This window comes from Schistocerca serialis, chromosome 8 (assembly GCF_023864345.2).
Source record: "Schistocerca serialis cubense isolate TAMUIC-IGC-003099 chromosome 8, iqSchSeri2.2, whole genome shotgun sequence".
NCBI classification, from domain to species: domain Eukaryota; kingdom Metazoa; phylum Arthropoda; class Insecta; order Orthoptera; family Acrididae; genus Schistocerca; species Schistocerca serialis.
This window is the reverse complement of record NC_064645.1, coordinates 587,692,387-587,707,617: the sequence shown is the minus strand read 5'-3', so window position 1 is coordinate 587,707,617 and position 15,231 is coordinate 587,692,387. Positions and strand designations below refer to the sequence as shown.

The following is a 15,231-nucleotide window of genomic DNA, read 5'->3' as shown; positions in this document are numbered from 1 at the left end:
CAAGTGTAAATAACTGAATAATTATTCCATTTTCTTACAGTCTATTGTCGCATTTCCTTTCACAATGATAAATGGTTTCGTTCATGTTCTGAACATCTTCAGATCTGTTAAAACAAATAACAGACATGCTAAGTTTCTTCTTACATAATTCGACTGAAACATATACATGAAAAATGTGATGGTGCATACGATAACCGCTGTAGTTGCACAGCAACTCCTCAATTTTACAAGCTGTGAGCAGCCTCCATAAGTCAGTAGCACACGTGCGAATATTATTACTTTCTCTGTGTCTAGACGATGATGCCGATGATCCCGCATTCGATGTTCACTTAATTAAAAGCCGTTCCAGCTCATTTTATGGAAATACATTAAGTTCACTCGACCCGATTCGGATTTAGTATTAGGCCATTATCGAGTGCATCTAAAAGTTAAACTGTGAAGAAGCAACGTCAACTGACGTTTTCACGAAAAAAATTGTGTACGTATTTCGATGTAGTCTAGGGTCCAGTTCTTCACTATACGTGAAACAAGTAAAATTTGTGTCAGGTGAAAACTACAGGAAGTCACACGAACTCCTTGAACTCAGCCCGTCGCAGAAATCCACTAGTGTGTGCCCAGCAGGAGAGGCGGGATCGTCGGTTACGAGAACTGTAGCCGACGGGGACTGCCGGTTTTTCAGAATTCGTCGGAAATATCCGTGGCCAGCCGTTAAAATCCGCTCCTGTATAAACAGCTATTAGTCAGTTTACCAGACCTTCGTAAGACTTGAGATTAAATAAGAGAAAAGAAACCAACAACATTTCTTCAGCATTTCTAAAATTAGTCCATTAAATTTCGGGCACGCAGCCGCGCAAATAAAATTTCCTCCACTGATATTTCGGCAGCGTATCGTCCGGCCATCCTCAGAGTGAGTTTTGTGACTCACTCTGAGGATGGTCGGACGATACGCGGCCGAAATATCAGTGGAGGAAACTTTATTTGCGTGGCTGTGTGCCCGAAATTTAATGGACTATTCATTACGCCGCGAGAAGTTGAAAATGCACATTCCTAAAATTATTTGGAAATATGGCAACCAAAGAATTATTCATCTTGTTTTGTAACGAGGCTAGAGATATACTATCAGACTCCCGTACAAATGTCATGCACACAGTCCGAATGTGGCAAGGGTGGATATGTGTAAAACTATCATACAGTCAGCATGATCAAAAATACCGACGATAAATGATACCTGGCGTCGCCGGTGCCAGTTGCTCTCCTGCATTCATTTAAGATCTCTGCGATCGACTTTGTATCGCGCGGCCGCGGTTTTTCTCTTTGGTCGCTGTGGGGAGATGGCTGGCTTTTAGGTCGGTTAGTTGGCGCTCCGTTGTGCAGTCTGATTGTCGGCGATCACTCCTTGCGCTTGCTCTGCCTCTTTCTGTCATTTGGGCAACGGGCCTGCGGAAGGAGACGTACGTATGGTCGGCGAGTGTGTACTCTAAATGTAATCCACCTATAGTGGCTTTCTATTGTAAAATTAAGAGTTTTACGACATTGTTTTCTTCTTGTATGCAGTGAAATGAGATGTCGTGTGGCTAGGGCCTCCCGTCGGGTAGACCGTTCGCCTGGTGCAGGTCTTTCGATTTGACGCCACTTCGGCGACCTGCGCGTCGATGGGGATGAAATGATGATGATTAGGACAACACAACACCCAGTCACTGAGCGGAGAAAATCTCCGCCCCAGCCGGGAATCGAACCCGGGCCCTTAGGATTGACAGTCTGTCACGCTGACCACTCAGCTACCGGGGTCGGACTTGTATGCACTTATTATTCAGCATTATAAGACAAAGTATGTGTTCTGGTTTCTACACATTCCGCAGTGTTCTCATGGTGAATTTTTATGTGTCTTGGTTCCTGTGCAAAGAGAGTGTGGGCCATTGTTGTAGACAGTGATTGCAAGAGATTCAATTTGGCTGCAAACAGCAGTTGTATTCCTGTTTTGAAATTTTTCTACTGTTTTAAGGATCGTGTTACTCTGGATTCTGGCCAGTTGCTCTGTGGTTTTCTGTTGCTGTTTCAATGACACAATCAGCGGGGCGCGTCATCCGTTGTAGCTGGTCGTTTAACTGGGGGGGGGGGGGGGGGGACGCATTGGCGGTGGCCAGTTTCAATTGTGAGCGATAGCGCGGTCGCTGTGTTTATGAGTAGACTCCGCCTCTTCGGTGAATTTGAGTATTTTCTTATTTGGCCCTGGTGATGCCGAGGCACCCCTATTTCTTTCTTCAGCGTTCGATATAGCTTTCATTCTGGCTCGATATGAGTTGTAGCTTCCGCGCACCTCTAATGTGCCATTACTTGCCACTGAAATTTTGTAATACCTGAAGGATGCCTTTCGTGGTACTGGGATTTTAATATCTTATTCAGAAAGAGAAAGTGTGAGTTGTCTCTGTTGTTATACCTTAAAAGGTGTCCTGCTTCTGTGGGAGTTTTTCTCAGTAAGCCATTTATTGTTTCTATGGTTCTTAAAATTTAGGTAAAGAGGGTTTTAAAATTACTTATTGTCTGTGGTAGGCTTTGATGCCCATAGACATTTTGTCTATTTAGTAATGTTTCAAACTCTAGGGCATATATATATATATATATATATATATATATATATATATATATATATATATATATATATATATTATTCTGGGGTAACAGCAGTTTACTGTTGTCACGCAATTGTTACATGAAATCTGTTGGAAATTACAAGCCAGGGTTTGTGTTTCATTGATGATTATTGCCTTGTCTTCACTGAGTTGAAGTATCCTTGAGCGTGTTTCCCACTTCTCAGTAAGGGTACAAGGAGGTCACTTCTGTGGCTGTTCTTGATAATGGAAGCAAGAATTAAGAAACATTTAAACACGTTCATAGGATCTGTGGACCTAAAAAACCTGTTTCATGATGTAAAATGGTGCACTATGTTTAAAATTCTGAGGAAAGAATATGTAAGCTATTACGAAGGCATGTAACATTCATTTTGTACAAAAACCGAAAAGAGATACAATAAGAATCGAGAACCAAGAAGGGCTCGATTCAAAAAGGGTGTATGGCGGGGATGCAGACTTTCGCCACTACTTTTCAATCTCGACAACGCAGAAGTAATGACGGAAATAAACGGAAGTTTCAGGAACGCAATTAAAATTCAGAATAAAAGGATGTGAGTGATAAGATTCCCTGATGACATTGCTGCCCTCATTGGTTACAGAGCGCACGTGAGGCTCAAACAATGCTCAACAGGGAAAGTACACTGAATGGGAGGGTGTCGAGGTCCATGTACATGACAAGATCATACAGAACAAACTGTTACGCATAATTAGCAACGCACCAAGCCACACACGCACAGTGGATCTTCACGACGAATACCGCCTTGAAACCCTCAAGGAAGTATTCTAAAAACACGTCACATGACTGTACAGGAACTCGAGACACTCGAACAATCCTTTCATCCTTACTCTGGGAAACTATGATCACAGCCATAGGTGAAAGCGTAAGCGGCCAAAGACATTACTAGCTAGGGCATGACTACCTGTGGCAAGCTAACATACACCAACAATCGACAGACGTCGGCAAGCCCCTGCATATCAGCAACGTTGACTGGATATACCAGCTGCTATTAAAGTCGACAACAGGCTACTGCAGGGAAACCGGCGAGCTCGCCCACTAGCGCACAAACAAATCGCCAACATCACCCCACACTGTGTATCTGATATGTGACCTATCTGACGCAAAACGATGATGAACGTAATTGTTACAGGTATGCTGACGCTGACCGACAATCAACACCGGCACCCAGCGGCAGCCGCCAAGTAACAAATGGTTCAAATGGCTCTGAGCACTATGGAACTTAACAGCTGTGGTCATCAGTCCCCTAGAACTTAGAACTACTTAAACCTAACTAACCTAAGGACATCACACACATCCTTGCCCGAGGCAGTATTCGAACCTGCGACCGTAGCAGTCGCGCGGTTCCGGACTGCGCGCCTAGAACCGCGAGACCACCGCGGCCTGCTGCCAAGTAACAGCGCCGCAGAACGTCAACGGTATCGACATGCATGATACCCACTACTAACCAAGTCTACCCTTGCATGACCTGTCGCAGGCAGCAAGACATCCGCTACCTAACTATCGCAGAGGTTTTTTTTTACCTTGGCTCTTGCCTTGGCATTTTTTTTTCCTCTGCCCTTCGAACTGCTACCCTTCGTTCGACTTTCGACCTAATCTATCTCTAGATGAGCGCTTATTAATCGTTAACCTTAACCACACGTACGCAAACATAGCATTACCCACATCTTGCGACACCTCGCTTTAGTGAAAACTAACCCTTATGCAGATATGGCAGTAGACCTTTTGAGTTGTCCATCATGCCGGTGTGGGCGTGGAGGGGCTCCACCTCTATTTTTTTTAAAAGGATCTATTGAATGCAGTGAACTGTCTAATGAGTACAGAATATCGATTGGTGGCAAACAGGCAAACATAAGAGAGACGAAAGTACTGGGGAGCAGCAGAAATGCGACTTGCGATAAACATTATTGACGAATAAGTAGATCAAGGAACTCCGCTACCTCGGAAGCAAAATAACCCATGATGGACGGAGCAAGAAGGACATAAAAAGAGGCCCAGCACTGGCAAAGAGGGCATTCCTGGCCAGAAGAAGTGGTATCAAAAAAAGCCTTATTTTGAGAAAGAAATTTCTGAGAATGTACGTTTCGAGCACAGCATTGTATGATAGTGAAACATGACTGTTTCAAACCAGAAAAGAAAAGAATCGAAGCATTTGAGTTGTTGTGTTGTAGAGGGATTTGAAATTGCTGTGGACTGATAAGATATTCTGTGGAGAATCGAGAGGAAAGGTGTATATGGAGCACACTGACAGGAAGAAGGGACAGGATGATAGGACATCTCTTAAGACACGAGGGAATAAATTCCGTCGTACTAGAGGGAGTTACACAGGGAAGTAAACTATAGAGAAAGACCAGAGGTTGAAAATATGGCTACAGTTGTAAGGTTCTTTCATTTAACACACGATCGATTTCGGGCTCTTACACTCCATCTTCAGGTGTCGTAACTTGGTGCTGTGACCCTGAACGCCGCGGTGGACGAGTACAAGACGCGGTGTGCTACCAACGAGCGCAGAGCATGTACTCCATGCTCGGGGTCACAGCACCAAGCTACGACACCTGAAGATAGGCGTATAAGAGCCGAAACCGATCGTGCTGTGACCCCGAGCGCCGCGGTGGACGAGTACAAGACGCGGTGTGCTACCAACGAGCGCAGAGCATGTACTCCATGCTCGGGGTCACAGCACCAAGCTACGACACTTGAAGATGGGCGTATAAGAGCGGAAACCGATCGTGTGTTAAATAAAATAACCTTACAAATGTAGCGGTATTTTCAACCTCTGGTCTAATGCTCAGCTGCGGATGCTCCTCCGACAGGTTTGTTTGTATAGAGGAAGACAGAGACTGGAATACATACAACAAAAAATTGAGGACGTAGGCCGCAAGTACAATTCTGAAGAGAGAGGCACAAGAGAGCAGTTCCTGGCGGGCCGCTTCAGACCAGTCAGAAGGCTGACACGACAAAAAGAGTGTATTATTCTGCATGTATATACGGGCAATGAGCGAAAAATCTACTTTCGTGCTTCGTGATAAACCTTTCAGATAAGATCAAAGGAACATGGGTATCTTAATGAGAACTGTTACTGAGTGCAACAAAGTTGATGCTTAACGTTAGTTCGGGCAGATCTAACATACGTATTTCTCAAGGCTCAGTTTCCTTCTGTCAAAGCAACAAAAAACATAGTAAAATCGTAGTGAAAGAAACACCCCCGGGAAAAGGATATTTTCTCGGCTCTTTATTACAGTCCTTCCTCTTTTATTTCTAATTAATAATTTATGATGAGTAAATAAAGTGTTTCCTTTATTTTCTACATTATACGTCGTACTGTAAGCTGCATACAGTAACTGCTAAAATCAGTACAATGTAAAATTGGTTTTGTTTTAAGATTTTTGTCAATGATTATGTAACTTGTAATATATTTACAACAGCAATAGATTTAATTTGTTGTGTGCAATATTCTTTATTAGGGCGTTTAATTCAAGTAACATTTTTCCATTAGTTTTTTCATTTTTTATGTATACTATTGCACATATAAATACTAATTAATAAAATTACGAGAGTTGGCGGGGCAGCTCTGGCAGTTCTTCCAGAGGATCATCTCAGTATGGCTCTGGTGTCGCGAACCAGTATTGAGGGTTGTACTTGTACCAGTAGTTTTATTCTTCCGTAGATCTTGCTGTTATGTACACCAAAAGTGACGTGAGCCACACAGACACACACACACTCACACACACACACACACACACACACACACACACACACACACACACACATGTACATACGTACAGATCTAATTTGACAAGTATGGGACAATTGATTGGCCTTGGCTTTATAACTGGTGTCCGGGAAGTCAGGACTTATTTGAATTTACGTCATTTTGTCATTTGACGGTTGGCACCTGTGTTTTTTTGTCAGCTATCTTTCCCATTAGTAGCCCGATTGCTTTTGTGTGTTGAACATTGTTATTTGATGTTTGTTTTCGTCGTGGTGGAGATTACAACTGAGCAACGTATCCAAATGATAAAAGTTATCACAAAAACAGTGAAATTTCCACGGCAACCGTTAGTGATTTGTATGTGACACTCGGACGTAATGTTGCTAAAACCGTATCATCAGTTCGGAAGTTAATTCGGAGGTTTGAGACCACTAGTTCTGTTTCAAAAAACCTCAAGAAATCAGGACGACCGCGTTCTGTTCAGACACAAGAGGACATTGCTGTCAAGCGTGACAATGTGGCCATAAGCCCCAGAAGATCTGTTCGCCGACGAGTTCAACAACTGAATTTTCCATCTAGTTTACTGCATGAAATCCTTCCAGAAGATATGGAAATCCATGCGTACGATATTCAACTTACACAAGAGTTCGCGTACGATATTCAACTTACACAAGAGTTCAAGCCTCCAGATCATGGAAAGAGACATTGATTTGCTCAATGGGTTTTCGCTCGACAAGCGGAGAACAAGAACTTGACAAAAATAATTTTTTTTTTCAGATGAGGCGCACAGTTCCATCTTAGTGGGTACATCAATAAGCAGAACTGCAGAATTTGAGCTAACGAAAATCCACGAGTGAGTGTGGAAGATGAGATGCATCCAGGTTCTGAGCCGGAGCGATCGGCGCGTACTTTTTTGAAAATGATGAGGGAGCTACCTTTACCGTGAACGGCGACCGCTACCGAAACATACTTTCGATTAGTTTCTCCCTCTTATCGATAAAAATGATGATTTTTGGTTTCAACAAGATGATGCGACATATCACACATCCCCTGAAACGATTGCTCTGCTGATTGAAAGGAATGCTCAAAAAATTATCTCTTTGCGAGGAATGGCCTATCAGATCATGCGATCTTACGTGAACAAACCACAAACAATACACCAATTCAAGGATGAAATTCAAAGGCTTATGAACGGCATCCCAACAGATGATAGTGAACGCGTCATCGAGAACTTCAATGATAGCATTGCTCGTTGCCGCGCAGCCTTGGGTGGTCACATGGAGGATATAATTCTTCATTCAAAAATGTGAGAAGTTACTCAATGTGTTGCTAAAAAGACATTACATTTTCAATAAATTTTGTATGTTCTATAGCACTTTAATATTCGTCCCTAATTGATAAACACCCTCTAGTGTGAATCATTCATGCATTTTCCTGAAGCAAGTTGAGAAGACCATGGAAAACTTCAATCAGGATGGCTGAATGAGGATTGGGGTCTCCACCCTTCCGAATACAGGGCCGCTTTGTTTAAAACAGTGCTACCTCATTCTCTTTATCCCTAGTGTGCAATACTGTTATGCAACGAAGTTATTTAAGAACGTGAAAGTCTGGCGCTATAGCATTCGTTGATTTCTCACTCACAACCTGTAAACGCACTGCACACACTATACGCAAATGGTTTCACATTTTAACACAATACACAGTTCTAGCTGACGTCAGGACCGTAGCAACAAATCTAGAAAATCTCCAGCCCTCTATGAACCGTTCCCGTAGGAATTCCGAGGACAATGTTACACTAACAACAGCGTGCATTGAGGCGTTTAGGTAGTCATTCTTCCAGCATCCCACACATGACTGGAACCGGAGGGAACTCTAGAATGCGGTACTATGTTGAGGAGCTTGTTCCATTCTGTTCTCAGTGGTCCACAGAGTATGTTTGTAGTTATGGTCCTATATGAAGCCTGACGCTGGACTTTTATAACTCAGAAATAGATAACATATACCGATGTGACAAAAGTGGTGGAATAACTCGTAATATCGTGTCAGACCTCCTTCGTCGGACCTCCTTTTCCCCGGCATATTGCAGCAACTCGTTATGACATGGACACAACAAATCGCTGGTTGTCCTCTGCAGAGATATTGAGCCATGCCGCCTCTATAACTGTGCATAATTGCTGAAGTGATGCCGGTGCAGGATTTTGCGCACGCATTGACGCCTCGACTATCCATGTAGGCGCTCTCGGTGACGAAATCATTCGCTCGGATTGTCTCAAACAGTTGAGTCCTGGCGCATTGTCATTCACCAAAATTCCATCTTCGTTTGGGAACATGAAGACAAGCAGCCGAGCATAAACATTTACAGTCAATCATCGCTTCAGTTGGACCAGAGGACCCATTTAATTCCATGTCAACACTGTCCACACCATTATGGAGCCAACATCAGCTTGTACAGTGTCTCATTGGCAAATTGGGTCCATGGATCGGTGGGGTCTGCACCACACTCGTGTCCTACCAACAGCTCTTACCAACTAAAATTGGTAGTCTTCTGACCAGGCCATAGCCGGCCGCTGTGGCCGAGCGGTTCTAGGCTCTTCAGCCCTGAACCGCGCTGCTGCTACGGTCGCAGTTTCGAATCCTGCCGCGGGCATGGATGTGTGTCAGTCATGTCCTCAAGGTTAGTTACGTTTAAGTAGCTCCAAGTCTAGGTGGCTAATGACCTCAGACGTTAAGTCCCATAGTGCTTAGAGCCAATTGACCCATTTGACCAGGCCATGGTCTTCCAGTGGTCTAGGGTCAGCCGATATGATCATGAGACCAAGAGAAGTGGTGCAGGTAATGTGCTTTTAGCAAAGGAACTCGCGTCGATCGTCTGCTGCCATATACTATTAACGCCATATTTCCCAGCACTGTCCTTAACGAATATATTGTCGTACGTCCCATGTTATTTCTGCTATTACTTCACGCAGTGTTGATTGTTAGGACTGACAATTCTACGTAAATGTTGCTGCTCTCAGTCTTTAAGTGAAGGTCACCGGTCACCGTGTTGCCCGTGCTGTGAGGTAATGCCTGGAATTTGGTATTCTCGGCACACTCTTGTCACTGTGGATCTCGGAATTTTGAATTTCCCAACGATTTCAGAAATGGAACGTCTCATTCGTGTAGCTCCCCCTATCACTCCTCGTTCAAAGTCATAATTCCCGTCATATGGCCATAATCACGTCTGAAACCTTTCCACACGAATCATCTGAGTGGATTTTTCAGCTCCGCCAATGCACCGCCCTTTTATACTTTGTGTACGTGATGCTACCTCCATTTGTATATGTGCATATAACTATCCCGTGACTTTCGTCACCTCAGAGTATGCACATATGCATGTATAGGTGTTTTTAATTCTGAAATGGATAACATGATGTACGTGTATTAAGCTGTTTGGAACATGTCAATCATATATCATTAAAAACGCAGCTGAACGCCCAAGAATTACATTTCGAAAATGGACTACTGCATAAGGTTTCACAAAGACTGAGAGCTAATTTTGCCACACTTACTCACCTCGTAAGAACTTTGGTCGATTACTACATTGAGCAGCCACCGCTACTGTGTCGGCAACTGCCTCTTCGGATCCCCTCTCGGTCTCTTAAGAGATTCTTCGTCTGTGAAATGAAGGGGAGGGTGGAGGAGACGACGGGGTGGACGCAGACTTGCGCCCCGCCCTGCTGATTGCCGTCCCCCGCGGCATTATTACGCCACTCGCAAAAGTTTTCTCGTTTCCCACAGAGCGCAGGCCAGCGTGGCCTCCCAGCTCCTTACACCACGTCTGCTAATACTGCGGAACCCGCTTTCCGCTGGAAGCTGTAGTTTTGTAACCTGTGAAAATCATAGAGAGCCAAGTTTCTTTTCCAGTTCTAGCTGTGACATCGGTAGTTGATGTAACAGTATATAACTTCCGCGTACTTTCGCAAGGATTCTTAAATGAATTCTATGGACAAATACTAATCCACATCAGATAACACTCCACTCTAGGCTTTCCCCATAGGAGAAAATTTCTTGTAGTTGATTCGGAAGACCCACAAAAGGGGTTGAAGAAGAGCTCATTAATTTCTTAGTTCGTCCACTTCCATTCTCATCATCGGCCTCAATTTTCCATCTGATGCCGTAACATTATTACATTACGGCTTTGACTTACAGTGTCGGAAAAAAAAATAGTACACTTGGAAACACGATGTTAATTTTGATCCGAGGACGGCATTCTCCACCTGGCAGATAGTAGATGTACTGATAGTTTCTGCGTCGTCCGCCAACAGGTAGCGTAGTGATACAGCTACCGGAGCCTCACAGTCGAAAGGCTCAGTGTGGTGCAAACGAGTGAAGCAAGGTGGCAACCATGCAAGGGAAACACGCACTCGTGCTTCCTGCAGTCAGCTGAGATAGTTTGAACGGGGTCAAAATGTGACTTTCCCAGTGGCGAGATAGTCGTTTCGGAGAACTGACACACAAGTTGGACGTGATGCGGCAGCTGTGCAACGATTCTAGTATCAGTGGTCACGTGAACATTCTCACACCCGAAGCACGCAGCAAAGATGCCCGCCTGCATCGTCGTATTGTGAAGCAGTGGCAGGTTGTACAGTTACCACATCATATATATGGCTGCGTCCACAGTGGCACGGATAAATGTCGTCAGACGCCGTCACCAGAGGTCGCCCGATAATATCGGACGACAGCTTGGTCGCGGTGCGTCCGTTCTCGTTCGTCGGTTTTTGGCGGTGTCGAACAGGTTAGGTTAGGTTAGAACCTGTTCTATGTATGAAGTATGTTAGATTTTAACCACCAGTGGTGGGATGGATACCACGACGCGTCTGTGCTTGGAGACAAGATGCCGAATGATCCATATCGCTCTGGAAAAGAACATGTGGAGTACTGTACAATCTGTCTTCGGTTATTGGAATCACCATATAAGTTTTACGAATTACCCACGTTGTTGTTGTTGTTGTGGTCTTCAGTCCTGAGACTGGTTTGATGCAGCTCTCCATGCTACTCTATCCTGTGCAAGCTTTCTCATCTCCCAGTACCTACTGCAACCTACATCCTTCTGAATCTGCTTAGTGTATTCATCTCTTGGTCTCTGGTCTCCCTCTACGATTTTTACCCTCCACGCTGCCCTCCAATACTAAATTGGTGATCCCTTGATGCCTCAGAACATGTCCTACCAACCGATCCCTTCTTCTGGTCAAGTTGTGCCACAAACTTCTCTTCTCCCCAATCCTATTCAATACTTCCTCATTAGTTATGTGATCTACCCATCTAATCTTCAGCATTCTTCTGTAGCACCACATCTCGAAAGCTTCTATTCTCTTCTTGTCCAAACTATTTATCGTCCATGTTTCACTTCCATACATGGCTACACTCCATACGAATACTTTCAGAAATGACATCCTGACACTTAAATCAATACTGGATGTTAACAAATTTCTCTTCTTCAGAAACGTTTTCCTTGCTATTGCCAGCCTACATTTTATATCCTCTCTACTTCGACCATCATCAGTTATTTTGCTCCCCAAATAGCAAAACTCCTTTACTACTTTGTCTCATTTCCTAATCTAATTCCCTCAGCATCACCCGACTTAATTAGACTACATTCCATTATCCTTGTTTTGCTTTTGTTGATGTTCATCTTATATCCTCCTTTCAAGACACTGTCCATTCCATTCAACTGCTCTTCCGAGGCCTTTGCTGTCTCTGACAGAATTACAATGTCATCGGCCAACCTCAAAGTTTTTATTTCTTCTCCATGAATTTTAATACCTACTCCGAATTTTTCTTTTGTTTCCTTTACTGCTTGCTCAATATACAGATTGAATAACATCAGGGAGAGGCTACAACCCTGTCTTACTCCCTTCCCAACCACTGCTTCCCTTTCATGTCCCTCGACTCTTATAACTGCCATCTGGTTACTTTCAGAAATGACATCCTGACACTTAAATCAATACTGGATGTTAACAAATTTCTCTTCTTCAGAAACGTTTTCCTTGCTATTGCCAGCCTACATTTTATATCCTCTCTACTTCGACCATCGTCAGTTATTTTGCTCCCCAAATAGCAAAACTCCTTTACTACTTTGTCTCATTTCCTAATCTAATTCCCTCAGCATCACCCGACTTAATTAGACTACATTCCATTATCCTTGTTTTGCTTTTGTTGATGTTCATCTTATATCCTCCTTTCAAGACACTGTCCATTCCATTCAACTGCTCTTCCAAGTCCTTTGCTGTCTCTGACAGAATTACAATGTCATCGGCGAACCTCAAAGTTTTTATTTCTTCTCCATGAATTTTAATACCTACTCCGAATTTTTCTTTTGTTTCCTTTACTGCTTGCTCAATATACAGATTGAATAACATCAGGGAGAGGCTACAACCCTGTCTTACTCCCTTCCCAACCACTGCTTCCCTTTCATGTCCCTCGACTCTTATAACTGCCATCTGGTTTCTGTACAAATTGTAAATAGCCTTTCGCTCCCTGTATTTTACCCCTGCCACCTTTAGAATTTGAAAGAGGGTATTCCAGTCAACATTGTCAAAAGCTTTCTCTAAGTCTACAAATGCTAGAAACGTAGGTTTGCCTTTCCTTAATCTTTCTTCTAAGATAAGTCGTAAAGGTCAGTATTGCCTCACGTGTTCCAGTGTTTCTACGGAATCCAAACTGATCTTCCCCGAGGTCGGGTTCTACTAGTTTTTCCATTCGTCTGTAAAGAATTCGTGTTAGTGTTTTGCAGCTGTGACTTATTAAACTGATAGTTCGGTAATTTTGACATCTGTCAACACCTGCTTTCTTTGGGATTGGAATTATTATATTCTTCTTGAAGTCTGAGGGTATTTCGCCTGTTTCATACATCTTGCTCACCAGATGGTAGAGTTTTGTCAGGACTGGCTCTCCCAAGGCCGTCAGTAGTTCCAATGGAATGTTGTCTACTCCGGGGGCCTTGTTTCGACTCAGGTCTTTCAGTGCTCTGTCAAACTCTTCACGCAGTATCACATCTCCCATTTCATCTTCATCTACATCCTCTTCCATTTCCATAATATTGTCCTCAAGTACATCGCCCTTGTATAGACCCTCTATATACTCCTTCCACCTTTCTGCTTTCCCTTCTTTGCTTAGAACTGGGTTTCCATCTGAGCTCTTGATATTCATACAAGTCGTTCTCTTATCTCCAAAGGTCTCTATAATTTTCCTGTAGGCAGTATCTATCTTACCCCTAGTGAGATAGGCCTCTATATCCTTACATTTGTCCTCTAGCCATCCCTGCTTAGCCATTTTGCACTTCCTGTCGATCTCATTTTTGAGACGTTTGTATTCCTTTTTTCCTGCTTTATTTACTGCATTTTTATATTTTCTCCTTTCATCAATTAAATTCAATATCTCTTCTGTTACCCAAGGATTTCTACTAGCCCTCGTCTTTTTACCTACTTGATCCTCTGTTGCCTTCGCTACTTCATCCCTCAAAGCTACCCATTCTTCTTCTACTGTATTTCTTTCCCCCATTCCTGTCAATTGTTCCCGTATGCCCTCCCACGTATGACGAAAATATGTAATTTCAGTGATACACCGCACTAAGGATATTTCCGAAACACGTTATGTAACAGGGTTTCATCAATGAGGTTATGACAACAAAATGATTAATTTACGAGGTGAAAGTAGATATTTCTTGTGGTGTCACCGCCAGACACCACACTTGCTAGGTGGTAGCCTTTAAATCGGCCGCGGTCCGCTAGTATACGTCGGACCCGCGTGTCGCCACTATCAGTGATTGCAGACCGAGCGCCGCCACACGGCAGGTCTAGAGAGACGTCCTAGCACTCGCCCCAGTTGTACAGCCGACTTTGCTAGCGATGGTTCACTGACAAATTACGCTCTCATTTGCCGAGACGATAGTTAGCATAGCCTTCAGCTACGTCACTTGCTACGACCTAGCAAGGCGCCATTATCATTTGCTATTTATCTTGTGATGCATGTACCGTCAGACCGATGTTCACCAATTATGGATTAAAGTTAAGTATTCAAGAAGCTACGTAGTTTTTTTACTAGACTCAACTCCTTTAACTGTCCCAGACCTCACGCGAGCCTGCGTGAGCTTAAACGCGTGCCTTTCGGCTATCTCATAGTGGCTTGGCTGTCTTGCCAAGTCACAACATTTCTATTGTATAATAAATGGATAAAATTTCTTAGTTAGGGTGCAAGTATCAATTAATTAAGGAAAGGTAGGTTTGTCGTTTCGCAGCAGCTTACTTCATTCCAAAAACGGTGAATATTAGCGCAATAATGTCAGTAGTTATATTCAGATATTCATATTCTAGTACTGGAAACCTCACTGCTCTTTAAACACTTCCCCAGTGGATTTTGAGAAAGGACGTAACAAGATTTCTGGTAGCGGTATTATTTCAGATTGAGTGTAACTTTTAAGCCAACTGCCATGCCACAGTGGTAACACCGGTTCCCGTCAGATCACCGAAGTTAAGCGCTGTCGGGCTGGGCTAGCACTTGGATGGGTAACCATACGGTCTGCCGAGCGCTGTTGGCAAGTGGGGTGCACTCAGCCTTGCGAAGTAAAGTAAGGAGCTACCTTACCTGACTGAGAAGTAGCGGCTCCGGTCTCGTAAACTGTCATACGGCCAGGAGAACGGTGTGGTGACCACATGCAACGCCATATCCGCATCCAGCGACGCCTCTGGCCCGAGGTTGACACGGCAGCAGGTCGATAACGTTGGGCCTTCCAAGACCTGTTCGGACGGAGTTTAGTTAATGCAACTTTTAATAAAGAAAATCAACTATATTATAGTGTCTTTTAGGGCACTTTCACGAAGCATGGCTCCAAAATA

General features: G+C 43.7%; 1 pseudogene; it reads left to right on the top strand.

The window, feature by feature from the left end:
• The first annotated feature begins 14,815 nt into the window (after nt 1–14,815).
• LOC126417930 (5S ribosomal RNA) lies at nt 14,816–14,933 on the top strand (annotated as a pseudogene).
• Nucleotides 14,934–15,231: the final 298 nt, after the last annotated feature.